Genomic DNA, 16,087 nt, shown 5'->3' on the forward strand with positions numbered 1-16,087 from the left:
ATCAGAGGCACAGAAGCAGCTAAAAAGTGTGGCAGACAAATCCACTTTTTGAAGTCTGGCCTCCAACTCCTTACTATAATCCAGAGCTTCATCAAGTGCACCTGTAAAACCACAAAATAAAATAGCAAAACATACGATTAACAATAAGTTTTAATTATATATTTGAAACATTACTTCTGTGAAGATCAATACAAGTTGAGTCAGAGCATGACCATTGACTTAATCTTTCCACAAAATACATAACCACATAATCTCATAATTTCATTATTATGTGATCATAATAATAATATTATTATTATAGCAACAGTTATATTTTACTGAAATTATCTTACATGGAAAATATATACAACGTACTATCTTTTACCTGCGGGTGGATGTGCCGTGTAGTCATGGTCCGCAGTATCATCTTCAGCCTGGCTAGCTTTCTGAGAGGACAAACTGCCGTTTCTTATCCCTCTCGAAAGCAGACTCTCATTGCCGGTGCAGTGAAGGTATTCCAGGCAAACAGGGAAGGAACAGCTCCACTTTTAAGGCGGCTGGTGGTGGATCCGCAACAAAATCCTCCGGTGTGAAGTGGCGGCTACATACGAAAGTGCTCCCCGTGTTTATGCAAAAGTCCGGACCTTCATCTCTTCGGATCTCCTGGATCCACTTCCTCCGTTGGTCCGTGTCCGTCGGGAACGCATGATATGACAGATAAGGCTGTTTTCTTGCCCCACATGAACAACCAGGGACTGAACAAAAACAACTGCGCCGAGACTGAGCCATTTTCCTAGCCCTTTAATGCTAACGCTATAGCAACCGGAAGTTGTCCAACCCCACATCCGCTTTATTAAACGCATGCGCACAACCGCCCCTGCCCCACGCATGCGCACAACCTTCCGGGCCCCGCGCATGCGCACATCCTCCCCCTTGCCACGCATGCGCACAACCGCCCCTGCCCCGCGCGTGCGCACAACCGCCCCTGACCCGCGCATGCGCACAACCGCCCCTTCCCCGCGCATGCGCACAACAACGCCAGTCCCGCGCATGCGCACAACCGCCCGGGCCCCGCGCATGCGCACAATCACCCAGGGCCGCGCATGCGCACAATCGCCCCGGCCCCTTCGGGTGGATGTGTTGTGTCGTCATGGTCCGCAGTAGCATCTTCAGTCTGGCTAGCTTTCTGAGAGGACAAACTGCCGTTTCTTAGCCCTCTCGAAAGCAGACTCTCTCATTGCCGGTGGTGCAGTGAAGTTATTCCAGGCAAAAACAGGGAAGGAACAGCTCCACTTTTAAGGCGGCTGGTGGTGGATCCGCAACAAAATCCTCCGGTGTGAAGTGGCGGCTACATACGAAAGTGCTCCCCGTGTTTATGCAAAAGTCCGGACCTTCATCTCTTCGGATCTCCTGGATCCACTTCCTCCGTTGGTCCGTGTCCGTCGGGAACGCATGATATGACAGATAAGGCTGTTTTCTTGCCCCACATGAACAACCAGGGACTGAACAAAAACAACTGCGCCGAGACTGAGCCATTTTCCTAGCCTTTTAATGCTAACGCTATAGCAACCGAAAGTTGTCCAACCCCACATCCGCTTTCAAAGCCGAAGCGTGGAAAGGTCTATCGCATTTTGTTCAAAGGTTTTCATTAAAGCGTCTTAGGCAGCCACAGGCAGCTGGTGTACACATTGTTTGCTCAGACAAGGACAAGAAGAAAATATTTTTTTTTAAAAGGGATTAATCACAAGAACTCCATTTGGCTTTTGCATCCTTGTTTTATCCCATAGATAAATGAGCAGCTCTGGGAAACAGCAGAAATCAGTTGTCTTCTTGTGTTTTTTGCTCATGACTTGATGTGTTTGTTTGAATGTCTGCTTTTTGTTTGGCACCTTCTCTAATTGAAACTTTTATAATCTGCTGGCATTTACAGGCAAAACATGCACAAGTAAGTTGACTACATAATGACGTCCAGAGACCCCTAGTGGGCAGGCACAAACCACAAAATCTGAAAATAGGGTGAATTAGGGCTTACAATTAATTGTACCAATTCCTTTCCCCATGCTAATAGTGTCCTAAGCCTTTAAATTTTAATTTGACCCTGAAGTGTCAGGCTTCCAAATCTAAACATCTATGTAGATGCGACAAATTCCTTCCTGCGTAAATGGCCCATTTAGAAATTAATTAGAAATTAGGAAAGCTTTAAAATAATCTGTACATGCCACACAGTTTTATCTACAATTGTTCATTCAAAAAGTTTTATCTTTCAAAACCTTTAATTTAATTAAATAAATTTGTAATTTGTAAGCAGCGGCTTAATGTTTTGTATATAAGTGTTGTATAGCCACTATTGTTATTGAAAAACTATGTAAGGAAAGCTCTGAAAGTACATCAAATCACTTCAAGTCACACACCATAAAAGAGAAAAAACAGGAGTGTTTTTCCTACAGCAATGGGCCACAGTGACTTTCAGCATCAGTGCTTCACCTTCCGTGATTCTCATTTCCTTCAAGCACCACTCCCTCCTAAAAAGAAGAAGAAACGCAGACTTAATTTTATGCTGAGCGAGGATTTTCTTCTCCGTTTCCCTGCATTCAGCCAGTAAAGGTTGAATCCCGTTTGCGACCTTTTCATTTATCCACTCTCTTACAAAACTGAGCAGATTTGACCTTTTACTCAACTGCCGCTGACCTCTGAGGCAGCAGAGCAATAAACATGAAAAGAAAAAAAGAGGAATACAATGTTAGAAACCCTCTGCTACATTTCATGGGATTTATTTTAATAACCTTAATGCTGTGTCCCCATCTTATTGCTTTAAAAGTGAAAGTTTTTTTTATTAATTTTCGGAGATTCTGTTAAGGGAAATTATTTCTGAAAAGAGCAGCTATTACATAATAATGACCATGCTTTCAGAAAATGAGTAACTGTGCTGACAGATCATCATTTCTGCTATTTTAGAGTACCAGAAATAAAATGGATGCTTTTTACCCATGAGTCCCAAATACACATAGGGTCAAACTGAATTTTAAAATGCTGCCTTACAATTTCACACAGTGAACTATTTCTTGTTGACACAAAGGTAAATTGAACAATGATAATTGATCAATGTAGTCAACACTTGTTTTGTTGCTGCACCTGATTTTACAATTTTGTGATTTTTTTGTATGTCATGATCTGTGGATATTTGAATTTTAAGTTTCATCTGTGTTTCCAGTTTTGATCATTTCTGTATTTACTGAGATCTGATCTTGGTTCGTTCTTCTATGTGTTTTCTGATTGGTTATTTTTTGTGCATGTAGAGTTAGATTCCTCAGATTGCCGTTCATTTCTGCAAAGTTTCAGGTTTTAATTCTGTGGTCCCACAATTGATATTTTGATCTACTTACAGTTTCCAAGTTGGCACACATATTTCTTGAGTGATGTAAGCTTTTTAAATCAGATCACATGTTAAAATATAACAGTGGAAGCTAATCTGCACAAAAATGTTGTCTTGCATTCTTCTTGCATATTTTATCATTAGAGCCAGAGACTTCAGTTTATACTTTTACATTTAAAGCAGGACCAAAGAGACAAAACGTGGAAAAAGTTAATAGATGTTCAAACTTGAAATGTTTACTGAACTAGTTAAAAGTTTGTTCCTAAAGTATCTCAGTTTAGCATTAGATTAACATCTTAAGATGGCTGTGGCAGTAATGCTTGGATCAAACTCATCATGGAAATGGTTCAAAGTGCCCTTAAAGGGTTAATGTACACACTCAACTCAATGTAATTTGGCGCAACACAATTTACCACTTTTACCGATACAAATCTAGAGAGAAAATTAGACTTATTGATTAAGTGACGTGGAAACCTGTTGCCCTTCATCACTTTTCCCAACATCTCAGCATTTCTCTCCCCATGAATCTCTAGAGCTTCTCTAATAAGACTTTTAAATCCTGGGAGAACAATGATAACTGTGGGTGTACAGTATACAATCTGCATAAAAAGTAAAAAAAAAAATAACAACACCAGTCCAGATGTTATTGAAGTTTGAAACACATCACAGTGTGCTACTTATTGATGTCCAGGTTCAACCTGAGCTACAGTTCAATTGACCAGGATAGCATGTTTAAATAATGGTTTGCTAATAGAAGCAGCTCGATATGTTGACAGACGCATCTGCAGTCTCCTTGAACACCTGCTTTCAGTCCACCGTCATCATCCTCCCTTCCCAAGGAAAACAGTGTGTTCTGTTTAAATGACTACTGTCCGTTTAAATGCCACATTTGTGATAAAGTGTTATTAAAGGGGAGTTATATCTCACCTCAAAAGGACCACCATCCAATAATAATGATGCTTTCATTTATTCAGGGCTTTTATACTAGAGGCCAAGGGTATTCGTTGGCTTATGCTGTTTAATGCCTTTAGTTTGTCATTCAACATTATTGTATTATGGATTTATAGAGTAAGTTCCCGTCCTCCATTTCTCTGAGAGGCAAAGACCACAAGCCTGGGGCAAAGAAAATCACATTTCCCATTATTTATCCTCAAAGGAGCAGCAGCAGGGGGTGAAGGGGACAACACCAGTATGTTAACAAGTACGCTAAGTATTAATGCTAAACATTTTCTGCCTTTGCTATTTGCAGTTTCTTGTCTTCAAAATGTTAAACTTTCAAAATATTAATGGACTTCATAAGGTTAGACTTTTAATCCAATGAATTAGTAATCTAAACAGCTGATTTATCATGGGCATTTCTTGTCATTTTTTATATTGACTTATAACTTTATGGTATGATGCTTCAAAATAAATTACATTTTTGTTTAAACTTACATCTTAATCCTTATTTAGATAGAAAATGGGATAGATCTTCAATTTAACAATTTATTCAAGAATTTTTCCTTTTTTTTAACTACAAGGCAGATGGTCATAACATTATGTTTGATCAGAGTAAATTAGTCAGACCAAAGTGGAAGTTAAACATTCTTTGAATTCTACAGAAACCAAATTAATGACTATCTCAGGCTCAGTAACTTCTCAATTAACCTCAGATGAGACATTTATGTTCTTATAAGGTCGAGGGAATTAGCATGTCTGTGAAAATCCTCAACAACTTCACCAGAAACCAACATGTCATCATCAACACCATGGTAGTGTGGCACGTAAATCCGTGCAGGGACATTTACAGGGTCTACAACAGGACAGAATACACCCCACTGTCCCATCATGTGACTGCCATCAATAAACAGCTACAGGAGTAACAAGTCAAGGACGATGAAGCCCACAGCTTCCACCTTCAGGCTTGTAAACGATGAAGCCATCAATATTTATCCAGTCTCCATCAGTCCATCGGTAACTGGATCTGTGTTGTTGACGTTCATCTGTTACTTAAATTTTAGAGACAGACCCCTGTACAGGATCTTTAAATGTCATGGTGGCATTTAAAGATCTAACAGATACTCTGTCATCTGTTTTCTAAACTATTTTAATTCAAATTTAGTTAATTACTAATGTTCTTCAAGCAAAACACCTGATAGATTTACAAGCCCACAGCTGCAGAAAGGTCTCTATTATGTGTTGAATCCTGTGGTGCCAGCCCTGCTGCGCAGATTGCAGCGAGTGCATTTCTCAATTTTCCGCTAGTGGTTAAATTACAAAACGCACACAATGACAGCGTTATTAACAGATTTTCAGATTTTGTTTTGTCAAATCCTACAAATTATTGATTTGAAAGAAAAGAGTTGCCTCTCAAACTTTCTGATGACTTGGAGCAATATTTTGCCAGGAAAATAGCTGTATTATTTTATTGTCCAGCTTAAAATCCTATCTGGCCCTAGACAATTGACTGTTTATTTTTTTTTTTCTCACCTTAGATAGAGCATTTGACCTTCAGCAATTTGTTGATGCAACTGGGGCCATCTAAAACTCCACATAACTAATTCAGTGAAGAAACATAAAGCGTTTTGCTGGCAATAAAAAAAACCCTGTAGGATGCAGTTTATAAACATGCACAAAACTTAACACTTATCTCACAACATCGTTATTTCCAGTCAAAGTACAGGATGGTTCAGGCAAGGCTGGAAGTAGCCTATTTAGGGGTGAAGAGCCACCGTACAGAGGACATCAATTTCACATCACATACTGCAAATAGGGAATTTAAGTCTTTGATCAAAAGATGCAGGCTTTGAGGTCACATAGAATAGTGTATCATTTCCATAATTATGGTATCTTGCATTATTTTTTTTATTCTTTGCGATAACTGAGGACTGCAGACATTAATCAAAGGGGCCCAAGATGGAGCTGTGGGGTACTCCACATGCAATGAAGTACAGGTTTTAATCCCAAGAAATCTTCTAACGGCACAAAAATTAACGACCAAACACCCGTTTCCACTTTTTTGCACAATGTTTATAAATAAGAAGCTAAGCTAAAATTATAATAATTTTTATCATGTCTTTATCTCTTTTTTTTTTTTTTACTGGAATCCAACTTTTTGGAGCTTATGTACACACTTTGTGTTGCCGTCAGAACATTTATTGCCAAAAGGAAAATCCCATCAACCCAATTCCAGGGAAGCCTCATGCAAACAAATTGGATTTTTCACAACATAAATTAGAATAATCAAGCATGACAACCAATCAGGCCTCCGCCTAGCACTGTAATGTCACAAGTTCTCTGTGATGAAGAGTGATAGAAGCTGGACATAAAACCATTTAAAGAAAGTGCAGAGACATAGCAAGGATACAGAGTAATTGACTTCCACAAAAAGAAAAGAAAGTTATTCAGCCTTTTAATTCCCCCACGTCACCTCTGATTACATTTACACAAAACAGGAGGGAAGGTCATGATGTTAAGCAATGCATCTGAGTAAAATGCTGTGTAATGACCCCTGTATTTCTGCAGAATACTTTTTACCTGTGCCTTTATATTACGATGCTCTGAGCTGCATGCCTGAAATCAAAAATTCACTCAGCGCGTCCACCAGAGCCGGCAGTGTCATCTCCAATGAAGCAACTGCCAGCTGAAGATTTATTTTGTATAAATGAATCCTGAGATACATCAGGGAGCTAATAAGGCATTTGGCCTCCTGTTTAGTGAGCAATCATTTATGGCCAGCAGAGAGCTGAGATCCCTGGCTGCTGCTCCTCTCAGGGTGTGTTTCCATAGGGACAAAATAGAGGGTCGGGTGGTACAGATGGAGTCACATCCGTCTCGGTTCAAGTTGTCCTGATTGTTTTGGATCGGGTGAAATTGAGGGGAATCTTTTAAAGGAGCCGGTTCGGTGATGCGAGCACTTCAAGACTTTTTTGTGTTTTTTGTATTGTCAGCAAACAAAATAAAATCCAAATATCACTTCGGCTAACTGCTATATTTGTATCAGAACCCTGGCTTAGCTTTTTTTAGACATAGCTGTCAGAGGGCAGCGCTGGTATCCGGTACCAGTTTGAAACGCATCAGAGAGCCTCATAAGACACACAGAGTGACATATTTCTCTTTCATCCAAAATTCAACTTATTTACAGACAGCTCTGTCTCTGCAGGTCCGTAACTATCACGAATTCAGCATCTTTTGAGAGTTTCTGTCAAGCACACTCCATCTCCAATATGCCGTGCCAAAAATGACAACCTTTTTAATTTTGTATCAAAGCAATTTTAGTCATCTAAGATGTATGTAACAGAGACAGGGAATATACATGCAATAAGCAACGTAAACCACTGGGTATCACAGTGTCCTCAAACTTCATCAGAATGAAGTATCGAATGCATCTGATCAAATACAGTTTATGCAAGATTTTTTGCATTAACTATCCTAAAATAACATGATTCTTATTTGGCGGCAGCAGCATCTCATACTCAACATTTTTTGATAAATTCATCATTCATTTGAATGATTCTCAATTCTCCTTTTGTGGGGGAACAATCTCAGCTTGAAAATAATTGTTTCCACTGAGAACCTAAGCAAGTACTATGAAACAAAGGTAGGAAAAGCCCATTTGCAGTTTGGACTTATTAGTAAAAAGTATTTTCCTTATAAAAACTTTGTCAAGTTAATTTCCGATATTGTCACAATTTGTTGTTTCAGATCATTAATTTGATATCATCAGACACAGAAAACCTGAAATTACTGTCTAGAAACTCTTAAAACAAAAACTGGTCCGTCAACTTGAAGGAGGCTGAAAAAAAAACACATCAAGTCACAATTAAAACAAATATTAAAAACAAATGGAAAAACATAAAAGAATGTCTGGAAATGTATAAAAAGTGATTTTCTTGTAACAAATGTCTCATGACAGTTATGTGGTTTTGGGGGAATTCAACTTTTCAACAAAGGGACAAATTGGTTTGCAAAGTGTTTCCCTTAAAAAATAAATCAATATTTTTTGCATTTAGCGTATCTATGTGAGAGATTTAATTGTCTTTTGATGCTCTGAAATATTTCAATGTGCCAGAAAAGCAAAAACAAAAAGGAACTCTGAAAGGTCACAGTTACTTTCAAGCTGTGCTATGCATTAATTACAATGTCTAAAACATTTAGTTATGAAGACTTCCTGTCACTCTGGGGCATAAATAACCTCTAGTTTCTCAACAAAATGGGAAAACATTAGTTTGTACCATTCAGACAAGACAGATGTATTGATCTTCATAATGTCTGTTGGAAAATAGAAACTCCTAAATTTGCTCATCTACTCAAAGAATCAACTAATTAAAATAAATAAAACTGTGACTCATATTACTGAACAGCAACTCAAGTTTGCACTAATTTAATCCTTTTAATGTGCATTACATGAAAGCCAAACAAAAAGTTGAAAAGCTCAAGAACACTTTTTTATTTTTATATATACTTGTAAGGCACTCTATGCTTCAAAATCAAAATGAGTTAGGAATAAGTAGTTACTAGATATTGAGGTTAGTATATTGTTCTTCTTCCTTTTGGTAGAAAACTGTCACTTTTTGAAATTTAATTAAAAGAGGAGTTATTTAGATGCAAATAGGATAATTAATTAGGTTTCTCTGAACATTTCAACTGAGCCAAATAAGAAAAACAAGCCACCGCATTGAAATGAAATTGAAAAACTTCATTCAGTTTGGTGCAGTGTTAAATATTCATGAAAAAAACTTAAGAATAGAGCCAAGATCTTAAAAAGTTATTTGAACTTTTTATTAAAATCCCTGCCAAAAACAGCATGGGTTAGTTAAGTCTTTACGGAAATCACCTATTCTTATCACTTCATTTAGGGGAGCCAATAAAATCTGATCTCTTCCGACTGAGAAACATTACGACAATTCAGTAATCCCTCTTGGCAAAACACTGTGGTGAGGGAAAATTAACCTGAACCAGGCTGGGTTTGCTTATACTGATGGAAAAAATCTGACTCATGGAAACATTGTTATGAATAAGGGCGAAATATTCAGATTTAGATGAGTTCTAAATTGAAATGATGCAAAAAAAACAAAACACATTTATCTTTGGATGAAGGTTAAATGTGAACAGAAAACAGAAGTTTTGTAGCAAAGTCTGTATCACAGAAAAGTAGGCCGTAAAATTGAAAAGCATCTGTGCATCACGTGTTTTAGTGTTTGTTTTAGATTATGCGATATTTCTGAATTCCTTTTCATTTTAACGATGTTTTTCAGTCGAATTTTTCTGCCTCCTCTTGCAGATCTTAAATATTTTGTGAAATTTTAAAACACTTTTTCTGTTATCGGTATTTTACCTGGTGTTTTGTAAAATTTATTTACTCCATTTCATTTTAATCAAGGCATTATGTTTGTTTCCATTCTCTATGGTCTGTTCTGGCGTGATTTTCTTTCTCCTGTTCACAGACTTTCTCATCTCTTGATTATTTTATTTTTTGCATTTTAAAAGTTCCCTCTCTGCTGTTATGTTTTGGAGCGCTGCAGTCATTTGATATTCTGCTTTGTGGTGTTTTACTGCTTGAGCCTTGAAGCAGATTAATATTATTCTGCTATGCTTTTTTTTTTTTTTTAAATAAATCTTTCTGGTTTTCTGTGCTTGGAAATTGTTTTATTAAATTTACTGCTTTAATGAATTTTTTAGTTGTCATTTATGCTGTTTGCATGTCTGTAATCAATTTGCATTCCATTCATTTTTTGTAGATATGGTCGTTTTATGTAGTTCTTGAACTTCAGATTGCCTTTTCAATTTCTGAAGTTCTCTTTTTGTTTCCCTTTCAATTAACTTCTTTATATTTCTGTTTGTTTTGGATACAGGAATTTCAGATTCTGTTTTTGCTTTAGTGCTCTTTTCCTGTCTCTTTTTGCAGCTACTTAACTTCTCCGAGGTGATTTTGTGCTGTGTCTTTGCTCTCCTTTTGGGGACTTTTATTTCATTCCATTTTGTCATACTTTTTGGACGAAATTGTAAGGGAAAGTCTCCTGGAGGCTTGCCCTGGGCAGGTCCCCGGTGAAACTATCCGCTGCGTCTGCTGCTGCAACACCTTGTCAAATCAATGATTTAGGCTTCCAGCACACTGTCTACGCTTCCCCACAAAGTGACAAATACTTGCACTGTCTCCCGTCTCTGGACAGTCTGCTCTTACAACAGAATCCCTCACAGTTAAACCCTTTCACAGGCCATCATTTCCTCCCCAGTGACACCCAGCGCACCCAATAACACTGGCTTTTGAGATGTTGTCATGTCGTCAGTCTGTTTTGAATGAGTAGCTGACCTCAATCCTTTTTAAATGTTGTGCTGTCACAACATCAGATAACCATCCAGCTGCCATCCGAAGAGTGAGACAAATGTGAGGCTCAGCTCACGCCACAGACTGGAACATCAAAAGAAAAGGAGAGAAAAGAAAAGAAAAAAAACTTGCAGCGATCAAGCCTGAAAGGCGCTCTCCGTCTGTATAATTGGTTGAAATGAGGAGTGAGGGCCACCTGCTGACTGTGTCATTTAGAGCTCTTTTACATGGAAAATTTGCACTGTGTCACTCAGTGCGACAGAGAAAGAGGCTCAGAAAATGAGCGTGAGCTTCACTGATGGAGGCTCTCACTTCTGCTTGATGTCTATCCAACAAAGAAAGCTCATTATTGAGAGGACTGCTGTTGGAAAAAGAACTAATGGTGATACGGTGACGTCAAAACAGCAGATAGTACCAACAATGTTTCCCTGTCACTTTAAAGTTGTGCCTCAAAATAATTTTACCAAAAAAAAGTTATAAATGTCATCCAATCGAAAACCTTTGTTCCCTTTGAGGTTTTCCTCACTTGCTCACATCGAAACTCCATAGTGAGGCCAGATTTAAGAAATCTATGACCAGTTGCTGTGCTGTAGATCACTGCAACTTCTCGTGAGTCACTGATGAACACACTCTTTTCTCCAGCTTTTCAGTTCAATTTTTCAATGTCCCAATGTTTCAGTTTTTTTCAATTGAAGATGTTTGACTGAATAGCTGTTTTACAAACCTGCTCTAAACCTCTCCACACTTTTCTTCCTGATCTGTCTGCTGTATTTCTTGGCCTTCGTGATACCGCATGTTCGCTGCTGTTCTCATTCAACACCTGAATTTATACAGAGACTGTACACAGATGGACTACTGAATGATCTGGTTACTCCTGAAGGTAACAAATGCATTGGTCTCATTTAGGAAAAAGGGAGTTGGATACAAATGCAGGTTGTTCTTATTTTCTAAAATAAAAATAAAATCTGTTGGTTTATCTCATAAAAACCCAATAAAAACATTGAAGTATGGGGTTTGTAATGTGACATAAAACCTAAAGGGTAAGTAGGCGTAAGTTTCCCAAGGAAACTTTCTAACTGTAAATTGTTATTCATAAAAAAACAAACCATACAAAAACACATTCTAATAGTCAAATTAAGCAAGCACTAAAGATGTGAGCTATAGGTTTCAGAAATAAAACAACTGCATAAAAGATTTGGCCAACTTTGCTCAGAACTAGTTATGATGCACGTTGCAGCACAGACACACACACACACACACACACACACACACACACACACACACACACACACACACACACACACACACACAGAGACCCTCATTTCTCAGTTCCCTTCTTTCTGTTATCACAGCCTGCTGTGAGGCTAAAACATGAAATCCATTGCAGTATGTTACATAAATTCCCCACGCTAAACCCACTGTTATTGCTGTGCCCTAAAGCTGCTGCTACAACTGAAACTACAGCTGGCAAAAGTTGGAAAAAAAGTACTTTTAATTCATATGAATGAAATCATCTGTTTGGCCTTAAATTAGAAACATTAGTGCATATTTTGAGGAGCAAAGGAGAAACTCTGCAGCCAAATGGGAACTAAATATTAAATTTGATCAAATAACATTCCAAGACAATATTTTCTTCCTTCTTTTTTTTTTTTTTTTTTGTAGTCTGTTTTGCTCCGTTCTGCACCTCAGCCATCTCAGCTCTTTCTATGACCTTTTACAGCTGCAACAATTTTCTGATTCTGCAAGATATTTAAATTTTTCTGTCTACTTTATCTGGTTCCTTTAGTTCTTTTCTCACACATAAACATTTATACAAAATAAAAAAAACATAAAAATGTGACATGATCATTAAAAAAAAGGGAGGATTTTGAGTTTGGAAAACTTAATGCTTTCAGATTTATTGCATATTTATTTTATAGAACTTGTAAAAATATTTAATTTATGACTTCAATCTGAATTTTCATGAACACAATATAGGTATTAATTCATGTTTATTTGCAGGATAGATTAAGGCAAACTTCATGCGTTGTTGAAGATATTAAAGTTCATTCAGATGCCAAAATGTAGAGAAAACAGTTAAATAGCCATCTACCAATTCACTGGATAAGCAGCCAACTTGAACAGTTTGTTTGAAAATTTAAACCACAGAATCTTGTTTGTAGATATTGTAGAATTTATACGTCAAAGGATGCAATTGTAATATGTAAAATACTTAAGAAACCTATTTCGTCATATTATAACCATCTGGTATATTATCGTTGGTTTTTGAGTGATGACCACATCACAAAGCAGCACTGAATGGGGAAGAAGCTTATAGATTTTGCCCATTAATAAAAATTTGCAAAAGCTGGTGTGATTACTATGCAGCCCTCTTTATATAAAACCTCTGAAAAACATTAGCGTCAGCCAATTGCCGTCAGAACTCACCTATTTGGCTGTTTGTGATAAATCTCAATATAAATCCAGCTGTTCTGTTAGAAAACATCAGTGACCAGAAAGCATTGTGAGCACAAAATCCCCTCTGTAAAATATGGGCGGTGGCAGCATCATGCTTTTCTTTGCCAGGTATCAAAAAGCTAAATGCAGTGCAGGCCAGCAGAAAATATCTTACATTAGTCTGGAGATTAATCCAATTGAAAAGCTGTGGTAAAGACTGAACATGTTTCCTGAAACTCCCCATCCAACATGCCAGATCTTGAGCTATTTTGAGAAAATGGGCAAAAAAAATTGTTTCTAGACATAAAAAGCCATTAGAAATGGAGAGAAAAATGCTCAGAATAAATAGAAAATCTATCAGTATTTCTGTCATGTTTTTTACATATTACAATCACAAAATTTTTTAATTACACTTAATATTACCACTTAATATCTTTTCGTTTCAAACGACTAATGTTGAACTCAATCCTCAGCCTCCCACAACCTCCTTCTGGGAGAAAACATCTATATTTTTCCCAATCATAATTTTTTATTTTCCCCACACTGGCAGCTTCTACAACTCCAGTGTGGGATTTTATTGGGACGCAGCTAATCAATACTGAGGAATGTGAGACTGTAAAAGGCCCTGTGATGCTGGTCTCTACAGATTTACAGAAATGCAAGGTCAACAGCTCAGACTGAGTTCAGAGTGTCTGAAAGATATTCTGCTTTCTGGCAACATGCATTTCTCTTAGGTCACTGCAAAAAAAAAGATCACAGTGGTTTTAAAATGTGAAAAGATTTTTTGTTTTAATGTGACAAAAAAAAAAAAGGTACATTTGAGCAAACCAATGGTGTCGGCATTGTGCTGTCACAGGACCCATAATTCAACCAGCGCTGGTTTCATGATGATGGGACACTGAGAAGTGATTATAGTCGACTTTTATCTTCACATACCCTTAAGACGTTCATAGTTCAGAGGAGGAAATTGTGTTTTAAGGCTGGAAGTCTCTTTACAGTAAAACATGGTTTTGATTTGTCCTTTTTAGCAAATCTGTCAGAAGTTCAGAAATGTCTCGTCTCCTGGAACTCGACCAGCTTTTCTAAACCACTTTAAAATCTTTCTGCAATATTCAGCAGCTTTTATTGCATTAATCATTTGCATTTTCATAGATGCTTAAATGAGCCCAAGGCTGCTCATTGTTGCACTGTGAAAGTTTTATAAAATGGTTATAGCATTTCCAAAGGAAAATGCTATATTATATATTATTTGGCCATTAATTGCCATTACCAAAGAATACCCTTTCTTTAACAACATGTTTAACATAGCCACCAAATCCAAAACCACATTCAGCCTTTTTTCTAATGTAAGTTTTAAACTGACAGTTTTAATTTCCTTTATCAGATAAGGGGTAATGCATTGCAAGTTCATTACATTCAACTTGCAATAAAAGTTGAATGTATTCAAAAGCATTTTGCACAGTGCATATGTGTTTTTCTGTACTTTACAACAGACAATGACAAGCTCAATAAATCTATGCAAATAAACAGGGAGGAGTTCAGACCCTGAGAAGCAAATTCAATCGTCGGTCAGCAGTAATGTCTTCTAAAAGACCACATTAATGCTGAAACCAGAGGAAACCACAAAGTGTGGATTATTTGTGCAGACCTTCATTCCAGTTTGCCACATGCACTGGCGTTCTTTTCACTGTTGAGAACCTCATCTGGAAATGTTTCAGGGTGAAGAATCTGCAGCAGCTTTCCTGGTGAGGAAGGGTGAGATCCAATCGCTTCTATTTTTACAGACTAATATGGCGGATTGCCCTTCATAACCTTCCCTGCAATACCTTCAGTCTGCTTGTATCCCATAAGACGTTAAAATAAACAGTCTAGAGGTCACTGCTCGTTTTAGATTTTACCCTGCTTCCCAAAGACTTTCATACTTTTTTTCCTTATCGTTCCTGGCCAATTCTGTGCTTTTATTACGCAGGCACTTACACTCAGCTCCCACCTACTTAATGACAGCAAATCCCCCAACCTACTTCTTTACAAAGCTTGATGCAGTTTGGGTAACTTACAGTACAGTGGGGGGGAGAAAAAAACTCCTCATTGCTGTTTCATAAATCTGTCACACTCTCCTCTTACTACATGTCCCCTGTCCCCCTCCCACAGGCATCCGCACGCTCTGGCAGTCAATTATACCCCCTCACCTTCACAATGAGCCATGCTCCATCACTGCACGGGAGGCAGCCCAAACCCATATCTGTATCTGATCTTTATCTTTTGTCAGCAACATGAAGGGTGGAGCTGTCAACTCGCAGCTCCTGTTGGCAGGGTGAGAGGAGTGGACGGTCGTAAAGCACTTTAGTAACACTGTCTGACTTAACGTATCAATATGGACTGTTTATACTGAGTAATATATTACCCTGATTTCTTCTTCTAATATGTGCTGCTATGTAAGTTAGTCCATTCGACGTCTTATTCCTAGATTGTCGGCGTGTGTTGAAGGAACCATCATCCTGTCGAATGATTGCCAGTGTGGGTGGATCTAAGGGATACTGGCCCTCATTGAAATAATATGGGCCACAGTAACTTCCTTCTTTCATCAACAGTGGCTCGATTTTTAATGCAGCAAACAGACAAAACGCATTTTGCACATCTGGCACTGCGATTTTGGATTTCAAGCATTTGGTACATGTCTGGTGGACTTTACTATGTGACCTGTAGTTGGAGTACTGTCAGGAGATGCAGGCACCGATGAGGTCAGCAGGTTGTCAAACTGGGCCTTCAGAAGATGAAGTTGCGCTGAAAGCGACCTTCGTCATCGCACAGATGCTGTAGGCAGTGGAAATCACCAAACTAAGAACGCCTCTGAATCTTAATCGCTAAATACCCAAAATATTTGGTCATGCATTCTTGTTTTGTTGTTTTAGTCATTGCCAGCAGTTTGAGATATAAACCTCCACTGCGAACTTGAGATGAACCGAACACACAAACAGAGTTCTCAATATCTA

This window comes from Poeciliopsis prolifica, unplaced genomic scaffold (assembly GCF_027474105.1).
Source record: "Poeciliopsis prolifica strain line A6 unplaced genomic scaffold, Auburn_PproV2 SCAFFOLD012, whole genome shotgun sequence".
NCBI classification, from domain to species: domain Eukaryota; kingdom Metazoa; phylum Chordata; class Actinopteri; order Cyprinodontiformes; family Poeciliidae; genus Poeciliopsis; species Poeciliopsis prolifica.